Consider the following 12377-nt stretch of genomic DNA (forward strand, 5'->3'; position numbering starts at 1 on the left):
GCGTGGCACCCCTCACCGCCCAATCCTGGTATGCGTGGTACCCCTCACCCCCAATCCTGGTATGTGTGTTACCCCTCACCCCCCAATCCTGGTATGTGTGTTACCCCTCACCCCCCCAATCCTGGTATGCGTGGTACCCCTCACCCCCAATCCTGGTATGTGTGGTACCCCTCACCCCCAATCCTGGTATGTGTGGTACCCCTCACTGCCCAATCCTGGTATGTGTGGTACCCCTCACCCCCAATCCTGGTATGTGTGGTACCCCTCACCCCCCAATCCTGATATATGCATGGTCTCCTCACCCCACAATCCTGTTATGTGTGGCCCCCTCATCCCTTTCACACTGTACACACATACAAAAAAAATAAACAGTTATACTCACCTTTCTTCTCTGTACTCCAGCGCTGCTGCGTTCTCTTCTGCCGGAGGCACCGCGCTGTCCGGCTCCATTTTGCTGAAGACACATTGCAAATGTGTCTTCAGTAAAATGGCGCCGGATAGCACAATGCGCACGCGCCGGTCCGACGCCTTCACTCCGCCCCCGGTCTCCTGCGGTCAGGTAAGTATGTAAGTATAGTGCCGGAGATCGCCGTATGCGTTCAGTGTCTACGCATACCTCGATCTCCGGGGCCATATACTCCTCTTACCTGTAACGGCTGGATGCGTGCTTCTCTCTGGAGCCAGACTGCGCGTCACGCATGCGCAGTCTATTGAGGCTTCAGACAGAGACACGCATCCCTGGTTATATTATAGATATATATATAGATATATATATTGTAAGGTGGCTAATGGTCGCGTAGTCGATGGGAGGTATGAATCACCTGGGAAACTAATTACAGGTTGCTAGGAGAGATGGGAGGGTCCAACAACCCACATACTGTACCTCACCTCTTGGTGCGGTTACCAGCCTATATAATGGAGGCTGTTGTTTCGCACATGGTCTGTGTGTCTGGAGGGAGAAGGCCTCCTGTGTGTGGTTGTCTCCAGACTAGGCCGTGTACTGGATGCTACACCAGCCTGTGTGACTACGGCGCTGGCTAACCAGAGACTTTTGCTAAAAGGAATGTTTAATTTGCTTTTGCCTGCACTAAAGGCTGTTTGTTTGAATTTTACTTTCTGACCGGTTTATGAAGCCAATAAACCGTACTGGACATTTAAAGGAACATGCCTCCTGTTTGTCTCACATCGCACCTGAGTGACTACAATCCCTACAATATATTTATATATACTGTAAATATATACACTGCTCAAAAAAATAAAGGGGAACAATCAAACAACAGAATATAACTGCAAGTGAATCAAACTTCTGTGAAATCAAACTGTCCACATAGGAAGCAACACTGATTGACAATCAATTTCACATGCTGTGGGGACCACAGACCACATCTCAGTGCCAATGCTTTCTGGCTGATGTTTTGGTCACTTTTGAATGTTGGTTGTGCTTTCACACTCGTGGTAGCATGAGACAGACTCTACAACCCACAGAAGTTGCTCAGATAGTGCAGCTAATCCAGGATGGCATATCAATGCGAGCTGTGTAGTGATGAGCAAGCATGCTCGCTACTGCTCGGTGCTCGCCCGAGAATCTCACTGCTCGAGATGCTCAGCGCTCGCCGAGTATTACCGGGTTGCTCGGGCTGGAACTCGGGTGCCCTCCCTGCATATTTGGCGCTCTTTAGAGAGCCAATGAACATGCAGGGATTGCCTGCCATGCACTGTAATGCTGTAGCCATGTTGGTTGGCGGCATTACAGTGATTAGCTGTAACGGGTCTGGGAGGCGGAACCTCTGAGCAACTATACAAGGGGGCGGTCCTTGTAAGGGAGCGGGTGGCGACCAGGCAGGCAGTCACAGCAGTAGACCGGGACAGTCTCTAGAAGAACGGGCAGGAGGTCACGGCAAGTGACCGGGGCAGTCTCTGGATGAACGGGCAGATGGTCACGGCAAGTGACCGGGGCAGTCTCTGGGTGAACGGGCAGATGGTCACGGCAAGTGACCGGGGCAGTCTCTGGGTGAACGGGCAGATGGTCACGGCAAGTGACCGGGGCAGTCTCTGGGTAAAGGATTGGTACGACCTGTGGCGGCTGATGGTAGACGTGAGCTCCCAGGTGAGCAGGCGAGAGTCTCTGGATAAACGGGTGGTCACAGCATGTGACGGCGGAGCCTCCAGGAAGACCAACAGACAGGCGGCAGATGAGCGCTCCCAGGTGAGCGGGCAGAAGTCTCTGGACAGGCGGGTGGTCACAGCACGTGACGGCAGAGCCTCCAGGTAGGCTAGCAGACAGGCAGCAGATGAGCGCTCCCAGGTGAGCGGGCAGGAGTCACTGGACAGGCAGGTGGTCACAGCACATGATGGCAGAGCCTCCAGGTAGGCTAGCAGGCAGGTAGCAGATGTGCGCTCCCAGGTGAGCGGGCAAGCTGGTCCATAGACAGACTGACAAGAGTTGGAAGGCAGACCGTCGGACCTCAGGCAAGCAGGCAGGTAGTTGATGTGCGCTCCCAGGTGAGCGGGTAAGCTGGTCCTTAGACAGACTGACAGGAGTAGTAAGGCAGACCGTCGGACCTCAGGCTAGCAGGCAGGTAGCAGAATATCAGGCAGGAATAAGACAGCAAGCTGGCAGGAATCTGGCAGGTAACTGGCAACGGGACCTGAGGGCTGAAGCAGAGTAGTGAACAGTGCAACAACATTGCTCGGGCACCTCCATTTTGGAGGAGGTGCCTTATATATGGTGAAGTCCTCCGGCCATTGGCCGGGGACTCCTTAGGACGGCGCGCGCGGCCCCTTTAAGAGGGAGGGAGAGCGCGCGCCCTAAGCACAGTGGCCGGGAAGGAGCGCGCGCTGCCAGCAGAGCGGGAGGAGGACGCCGGGCATGGAGCAGAGAGGTGAGGGGAACAGCTTCCCTGCCTAGCAGAGGGCAGGGACGCCGGCGCTACAGTACCCCCCCCTTTAGGCCCCCCCTTTTTTAGGCCAGACAGAAATTTAGCAATGATGAGCGGGTCATGGATGTTCTCCCGGGGCTCCCACGTTCTCTCCTCAGGACCAAACCCCTTCCAATCTACTAGAAAAAAGGTCTTTCCTCTTACCCTTTTGGTGGCAAGAATGTTCTCTACCTCAAACTCGTCCTCAGCAGAAACCGGAGCAGGAGGCGTACCTGTAGACTTGGAAAAAGAGTTAAGTACCACAGGTTTGAGGAGAGATACATGGAAGGAGTTAGGGATCCGTAAGTTGGCCGGGAGTTTCAATTTATAGGCCACCGGGTTGATCTGACTGATGACCTCCAGAGGACCGATGAACCGAGGCCCTAACTTGTAAGAAGGTATCTTGAGTCGGACATATTTACATGAGAGCCAGACTTTATCTCCAGGACGAAATTGTGGAGGATCCAGGCGTTTTTTGTCAGCGTGTCTTTTCATCCGTTCGGACGACTGAAGGAGTCCGGATCGGGTACTCTCCCAAATGGAGGAAAATTTGCTAACGAGAGATTCCGCAGCCGGGTTGTCCACAGAGGTGGAGACAGGAAAAGGAATCCGAGGATGCTGACCGAAGACTACAAAAAACGGGGATTTGGAGGAGGATTCGCTCTCGTGATTGTTATAAGAGAACTCGGCCCATGGTAGGAGATCCACCCAGTCTGAATGATGGGCATTAACGAAGTGCCGGAGGTAACTGGTCAGGTTCTGATTGATCCGCTCCACTTGACCATTGGACTGTGGGTGGTAAGCGGAAGAGAAGTCCAGGGTGACGTCTAGCAGTTTACAAGTGGCTCTCCAGAAGCGTGAGGTGAACTGTACCCCACGATCCGACACGATGTGGAGGGGCAGGCCATGAAGACGAAAGATGTGACGAATAAAGTCTTTAGCTAGCTCGGGTGCAGACGGGAGGCCTGGCAGGGGAACGAAATGAGCCATCTTGGAGAAGCGGTCAGCGACCACCCAAATGACCGTACAACCGGCAGAGACTGGGAGGTCAGTTATAAAGTCCATTGCTATATGCTGCCAGGGGGCAGCAGGTACAGAAAGCGGAAGGAGGCGACCGGCTGGCAGATGTCTCGGAACCTTGTTGCGGGCCCAGGACACACAGGCAGAAACAAAGTCTATTACGTCCTTGTGCAGGGTAGACCACCAGTAGTGCCGGGTAATAAGCTGGAGGGTCTTTTTCTGACCGGCGTGGCCAGCCAGTTTTGACGAGTGACCCCAGTGAAGGATCTTCTCCCGATCAGGTACTGATACGAACGTCTTTCCGGGAGGGAGACGATTTAGACTCACGGGAGCCACCTGCATTACTCTGGTGGGATCGATGATGTGTTTCGGATCTTCCTCGAGATCAGACACCAGAAAGGATCGAGACAAGTCGTCCGCCTTGACGTTTTTGTCAGCCGGGCGAAAATGAAGAACAAAATCAAAGCGAGCAAAAAACAAGGACCACCGGGCTTGGCGCGGGTTAAGTCTCTGGGCATGCTGGAGGTAAGCCAAGTTCTTGTGGTCAGTGTAAATTATTACCGGGTGAAGAGCCCCCTCGAGCAGGTAACGCCACTCCTCCAATGCCAGTTTGATGGCCAATAACTCTCGGTCTCCTATGGAATAATTGCGCTCTGAGGAGGAGAAGAGTTTAGAGAAGAAGCCGCAAGTTACCATCCTCCCGGAAGATGATTTTTGAGTAAGTACCGCTCCGGCTCCAGAGGAGGAGGCGTCTACTTCCAGGAAGAACTGCTTGTTGCCGTCCGGGCGATGCAGCACCGGGGCGGAAGAGAAGGCCTGTTTTAAGGAAAGAAAGGCCTCCTCTGCTTCGGGCGGCCACTCTTTGGGAGTAGTACCCTTACGGGTGAGCGCGGAAATTGGGGCAGTCCGGGAAGAGAAGTGCGGTATGAAGAGGCGGTAGTAATTGGCGAAGCCCAGGAACCGCTGAATGGCCTTCAACCCCTCCGGTCGAGGCCATTTCTCGATGGCAGACAGTTTCTCTGGATCCATTCATAGGCCGGTCTGAGAAATAATGTAGCCCAAAAACAGAAGCGAGGTCTGCTCAAAGAGGCACTTCTCGTATTTAGCGAAGAGGTGATTCTGCCTGAGCCTGAGCAGGACCTGACGAACGTCCCTCCGGTGAGTCTGGAGATCCGAAGAGAAGACCAAGATGTCGTCCAGGTACACCACTACGCAGGAGTAGAGAAGGTTCCGGAAGATGTCATTGACCAACTCTTGAAAGACGGCAGGAGCGTTACAGAGACCAAAGGGCATTACCAGATATTCATAGTGACCGTCCCGGGTGTTGAATGCCGTCTTCCATTCATCCCCCTGACGGATACGAACCAGGTTGTACGCCCCATGGAGGTCCAGTTTGGTGAAGATTCTAGCCCCCCTCAGACGATCAAATAACTCCGGAATGAGCGAAAGGGGCTACTTATTCTTCACCGTGATCTGGTTAAGGCCTCTATAGTCTATACAGGGACGGAGAGAGCCGTCCTTCTTTTTGACGAAAAAGAAGCCTGCTCCCGCCGGGGAGGTAGATTTCTGGATGAATCCCATGGCCAGATTCTCCTCAATATATTCGGACATCGACCGGGTCTCAGCAGTGGATAATGGATAAATACGCCCACGGGGAGGAGTAGTACCGGGTAACAGGTCGATAGGGCAGTCGTATGGTCTATGAGGGGGTAGTGTCTCTGCCTCCTTTTTATTAAAGACATCAGCATAAGACCAATAATGAATCGAAAGTCCAGGTAGATTAGCTGGGGTAGGAGAAGGACGGATGGGATGGACGGGAACCAGACAGGTCTTATGGCAGTCCTGTCCCCAGCGAAGGACTTCTCCGGTCTGCCAGTCAAGCACGGGTGCATGTCTCTGGAGCCAAGGTAGACCTAGCAAGAGGGCGTGAGAGAGTCCAGGCAGAACATGAAAGGAGATACTCTCAGAATGCAGCATTCCCACCTGCAGAGTAATGGATTCGGTGATGAGTTGGATGGGGCGTGGTAAGAGACCCCCATCCACGGCAGCAACAGACAAGGGTACAGCCAGAGGTTTGGTGGGGATGCGGTATTTCTCTACCAGGGACTGTGAAATAAGATTCCCGGCTGCTCCAGAGTCAAGTTGGGCTAGTTCGAAATAACGGTTCTCCCCACAGACGATTGAGACTGACAGCAGCAGAGATGGAGAGGATTTATTCTTGTCTAGGTCGACCTCTCTGAGCGAACCTAGACACAGGCGTTTCCCGACCTCTCCGGGCAGGCACGGATCCGGTGCTCCTTACTGCCACAGTAGAAGCAGCTCCCCTCGGCACGGCGTAAGTCCTGACGGGTTTTGACCATCTTGGTCTGGTCGACCTGCATAGGCTCAGGAGAGTGTACCTGGGGAGAGACGGATTTCTGAAAAGTAGGAGCTAGACGTGGAAACCTCCTCTCACGGGTGACCTCTTTGGCACGCTCCTGGAACCGTAGGTCAATCCGGGTGGCAAGAGTTATTAGGTCATCGAGAGTGGTAGGAATGTCCCGACCGGCAAGTTCATCTTTAATACGGCCGGACAGACCCTCCCAGAAGACGGATACCAGAGCGTCGTTATCCCAGGCCAGCTCCGAGGCAAGGGTACGGAACCGTATGGCATATTGGCCCACGGTGAGACTTCCCTGATGGAGGCGTAGCAGTGATGATGCGGATGAGGTCTTCCGTCCGGGTTCGTCGAAGACTTTCCGGAAAGCCGTGAGAAAGGCAGGCAAGTCGGACACCAGGGGGTCTCCTCTCTCCCATAGAGGATTTAGCCAGGCCAGGGCCTCCCCGGTGAGATGGAACATGATGAAGGCAATTTTGGCCCGGTCGGAGTTAAACTGGTGGGACAGGAGTTCAAAGTGCAGGGTGCACTGATTTATGAAGCCCCGAGCCTGGGCGGAGTCGCCTCCGAAGCGAGGAGGTGCAGAAAGCCGGGGTCCGGGGTAGGATACCATGGTATTAGTGGGCAGCGGAGCTGCCGGATTGCGAGTCATGGCACTGGCGGAGGTTGCTGGCGGAGCAGTCAGAGTGTCCAGGCGAGAATTGACATTCCGCAGGTGACCCAGGATGGACTCCTGTTGGGACCTCTGACGGGACAGTTCATGACACAGGTCCGAGAGCGAGGGAGCTTGGGTGCCACCGGGTTCCATGGCCCGAGCAAACTGTAACGGGTCTGGGAGGCGGAACCTCTGAGCAACTATACAAGGGGGCGGTCCTTGTAAGGGAGCGGGTGGCGACCAGGCAGGCAGTCACAGCAGGTGACCGGGACAGTCTCTAGAAGAACGGGCAGGAGGTCACGGCAAGTGACCGGGGCAGTCTCTGGATGAACGGGCAGATGGTCACGGCAAGTGACCGGGGCAGTCTCTGGGTGAACGGGCAGATGGTCACGGCAAGTGACCGGGGCAGTCTCTGGGTGAACGGGCAGATGGTCACAACAAGTGACCGGGGCAGTCTCTGGGTAAAGGATTGGTACGACCTGTGGCGGCTGATGGTAGACGTGAGCTCCCAGGTGAGCAGGCGAGAGTCTCTGGATAAACGGGTGGTCACAGCATGTGACGGCGGAGCCTCCAGGAAGACCAACAGACAGGCGGCAGATGAGCGCTCCCAGGTGAGCGGGCAGAAGTCTCTGGACAGGCGGGTGGTCACAGCACGTGACGGCAGAGCCTCCAGGTAGGCTAGCAGACAGGCAGCAGATGAGCGCTCCCAGGTGAGCGGGCAGGAGTCACTGGACAGGCAGGTGGTCACAGCACGTGACGGCAGAGCCTCCAGGTAGGCTAGCAGGCAGGTAGCAGATGTGCGCTCCCAGGTGAGCGGGCAAGCTGGTCCATAGACAGACTGACAAGAGTTGGAAGGCAGACCGTCGGACCTCAGGCAAGCAGGCAGGTAGTTGATGTGCGCTCCCAGGTGAGCGGGCAAGCTGGTCCTTAGACAGACTGACAGGAGTAGTAAGGCAGACCGTCGGACCTCAGGCTAGCAGGCAGGTAGCAGAATATCAGGCAGGAATAAGACAGCAAGCTGGCAGGAATCTGGCAGGTATCTGGCAGGTATCTGGCAGGTAACTGGCAACGGGACCTGAGGGCTGAAGCAGAGTAGTGAACAGTGCAACAACATTGCTCGGGCACCTCCATTTTGGAGGAGGTGCCTTATATATGGTGAAGTCCTCCGGCCATTGGCCGGGGACTCCTTAGGACGGCGCGCACGGCCCCTTTAAGAGGGAGGGAGAGCGCGCGCGCGCCCTAAGCACAGTGGCCGGGAAGGAGCGCGCGCTGCCAGCAGAGCGGGAGGAGGACGCCGGGCACGGAGCAGAGAGGTGAGGGGAACAGCGTCCCTGCCTAGCAGAGGGCAGGGACGCCGGCGCTACATTAGCTAGCCGCACAGCGTCATCAGGTCTATATCAGACCTGGCGCCACCATACTCGTCACAGTCACTCCGGATCAGACAGTGTAGGGAGAGTTGCTGCTGTGTCAGGGAGAGATTTGATTGTGTATTAGGTAGTGTAGGGAGAAGAAATGTACATTACACATATCCATCTTAACAAACTGTCCTTCTGAGGACTAATCCATCTGCACAGATATCAGGCAGGCAGGGTGTATAGACAGGCAGTGTGTAAAGCAGACTGCAGTGCATATAGTACAAGAGGCTCCATTCCAATTCTGCCTTCTGCTGCTGTTAGATATTTCTATACAAAGGCCCAGGTCTCAGGGGCCAGAAATACTTTTCTTTGGATCTTAATCCTCATTATTAGCTTAAAAAGCAATCCAGAGAACACCATTTTTCTGCGCCATTTGCTTGTTGGCACTGCAGAGTACAGCCAGATCCTTTCCATATTAGAGCGCTAGAAATCCAGCTATTTAAAACCGTGTTTTCTCTGTCAAACGGATCACATATACGTTGTCAGAAAATACTGCCATTTCTGGCCTCCATTAAAAATTTCCATTAGTGTGTCATTGAAGCAATTCACCGCAGTTTGCTGTTCAAACTACTTACCTACAGGCCAGGTATTTAAAACTCTGTTTTCTCTATCACACGGATCACATATACGTTGTCAAAAATACTGCCATTTCTGGCCTCCATTAAAAATTTCCATTAGTGTGTCATTGAAGCAATTCACCGCAGTTTGCTGTTCAAACTACTTACCTACAGGCCAGGTATTTAAAACTCTGTTTTCTCTATCACACGGATCACATATAAGTTTGCTCCAAACTCAGTCATTTGTAGTGAGCGTCGAAGATACTGTCCTCCATTTAAAATGGGCAAGGCACGTGGCAAGGGACGGGGAACTGGACGTGATGGTAACTGTGCATGCAGAGGCCGAGGACAAGGCTGTGGGCAAGCCGAAATTGTGCCACAACAAACACCCACACCTTCTCGCCTGACCTTCCTGTCCCAATTTCTAGGGGACCGCAGCACACCACTATTGAACCCAGAGCAGTGTCAAAAGGTTGTTGGTTGGATAGCGGATAATGCTTCCAGTCACTTAGCCACCACCACCACCACCCTGTCTTCCACACGGTCAAGTCTCAGTAGCCGTGAGTCTGGACCGCATATTCCTCACCCTGATCCTCCTTCCTCCTACCATGCCGAGTACCCAGAGACAACTGATCCCACACTTGGACACTCTGAAGAGCTGTTCACTTTTCCATTTATAGATTCGGGCTTCTCGCCCGGTCCACTTGAAGCAGGGCAAGAGGAGATTGCGTGTAGCGATTCCCAAATATTTGAGCAGCCACGGTCACACGAAGGCGATGGTTGGAAAGTGTCACAAGAGGTGGACAATGATGAGACACAATTGCCAGAAAGTCAGGAGGAGGACCAGGGTGCGGAAGTGGAAGACGAGGTGGTGGATGATATAGTAACTGACCCAACCTGGCAGGATGACATGCAGAGCGAGGACAACAGCACAGAGGGGGAGGGAGGCAGAGCACCCCAACAGGCAGGAAGAAGCAGTGTGGTGGCCGCAGACAGAAGGCAGGCAACTGTTCCCCATAACACCAACATGAAGGAAGTTGCCAGTACAACTGTTAGGTCTTCCCGAGTCTGGTTGTTTTTTAAAGACTCTGCCGATAACCCCAAAAAGGCCATTTGCACCACCTGCCAGGCCAGCATCACCAGGGGTGGCAAAACAACCAGCCTGACCACCACCAGCATGATCAGGCACATGGCAGCAAAGCACCCGACTTTGTGGGCCAAACCCCAGGGTCCAGTGTCTGCAGGTGGCACCATTGCTTCTTCGTGTGCATGCAAGCCAATCCCCTGTCCATGGTTCATGCGAAGACTCCTCCTGCCCTGCACCTGTCATTGCACACTCTCAAGAAGCAGCATCAGGAAGCATGTCCATGTCCTTGTCCCAGTGCAGCGTTCAGTTGTCCATACCCCAGTCCTTGGAACGCAAGCGCAAATATGCAGCCAACGCCCCACAGGCCACACTACTAAATTCTTACATTTCATGACTGCTTGCGCTCAAAATGTTGCCTTTTAGGCTCGTGGAGATGGAAGCATTCCGCAACCTGATGAAGGCAGCCGTCCCTCGGTACTCGGTCCCCAGCCGCCACTTTTTCTCCCAGTGTGCCGTCCCCGCATTACACAAGCACGTGTCTCAAAACATTAGCCGTGCTCTCAACAACGCAGTTACTGGTAAAGTCCACCTAACCATGGACACGTGGACAAGTGCTTGTGGGCAGGGATGGTGCATTTCGCTGACGGCACACTGGGTTAACATAGTGGAAGCCCGGTCTCAGTCAGACCTTGGGAACCCGACGCCAAGGATTGCGGGCCCTAGGTCAATCAGGGTTGCCCCCACGGTCTACATCCTCCTCAGCCTCCTCATCCTCCTCAGCCTCCTCCTCCTCTTCTGCCTCCATCTCCGAAATTACCACATCAGACACAAGCTGGAAGCACTGCAGCACTACCTCGGCCAAGCGGCAACAGTCTGTGCTGAAGCTAATATGCTTAGGTGAAAAACCGCACAATGCTGAAGAGTTGTGGACAGCTCTGAAAGAGCAGGCAGATTTGTGGCTCACACCGCTGAACCTACAGCCAGTCATGGTCGTGTGTGACAATGGCCGGAACCTGGGGGCGGCTCTGAGGCGAGGCGAGCTCACACACGTACCATGCCTGGCCCATGTGCTTAACCTCGTGGTTCAGCGGTTTCTGAAATCCTACCCGGAGCTGCCGGATCTGCTTGTTAAAGTACGCCGCCTGTGTGCCCATTTTAGAAAGTCAGCTACAGCTTCCGCTGCCCTTGCAGTGTTTCAGCAGCGTTTGCAGCTTCCGGCTCACAGACTGGTGTGTGATGTCCCCACGCGTTGGAACTCTACACTGCAGATGTTGGGAAGGATTTGTGTCAGACTCCACACATAAGACCTCAGGAGTGGACATGGATGTCAGACATATGTACCATCCTCCAAAACTTTGAGGACTCCACCAAGATGATGAGCGGCGATGACACCATAATTAGCGTCACCATCCCGCTTCTCTGTCTTCGGAAACGCTCTCTGCTCACAATCAAAGAGGATGCATTGCATGGAGCAAGGAACCATACAGGGTGATTACACACAGCCAATCCTCATCTCATCCCAACGTGGATTGGGTGACAATGAGGAAGAGGAGGAGGAGGAAGGACAGGAGCTAGTTTCAAGCACTATGCCCCGTCTCATGCTGCACATAACACATCTGCATCTCTGGCTGATATGGGCATAAAAGGGGACAAACTTATGGTGTGGCCCCCATGCTCCCCTGACCTCAACCCCATTGACAACCTCTGGAGCATCATCAAAAGGAGTGTCTATGATGGCGGGAGGCAGTTCACATCTAAGCAACAACTCTGGGAGGGTATTCTGTCCTCATGCAAAACAATTGAAGCAGAAACCATCCAAAACCTGACAAATTCAATGGACGAGAGAGTTCAGAAGCTCCTTTCGAACAAGGGGTCCTATGTGCAAATGTAACATCACCTAGAATAAAGTTTTGAGTTGAAAACTGTTTGATTTCAGTTTGTAATAACCTGCTAATGCTTATAATTTCAAAAATGACCATTTTTTTGTTCTTTATTAAAATGAAAAGGTTGAAAACTCTGCTGTGCATAATAATTTGGAACATGCATTTTGAGTGCAGTTTGAGTTTTTTATTTTTTTAAAAATATACTGTTATCATAGGCAGTTTGTACAAAAACCTTTCAATTGTACTCTAATAGTTATCTGACTGGAAAATTACAATGACTGCAATTCATATAGGTAATTTGGGAAAATCTGAGAAAATATTATTTGCATAATAATTTGGAACACAGTGTAGACGGTACTACCTGCACAGCTGTCACACCGTCTGTTCAGCGTGGATGGCCAGAGGACAGAGAGGAGGAGGAGAGCAAGTCTTGCCTGTTAGTAGTCTAGTACGCATGGCTGAGTT

Source organism: Phyllobates terribilis, unplaced genomic scaffold (genome assembly GCF_046119375.1).
Source record: "Phyllobates terribilis strain yellow unplaced genomic scaffold, ASM4611937v1 Scaffold_1__5_contigs__length_1240528914, whole genome shotgun sequence".
Taxonomy (NCBI): domain Eukaryota; kingdom Metazoa; phylum Chordata; class Amphibia; order Anura; family Dendrobatidae; genus Phyllobates; species Phyllobates terribilis.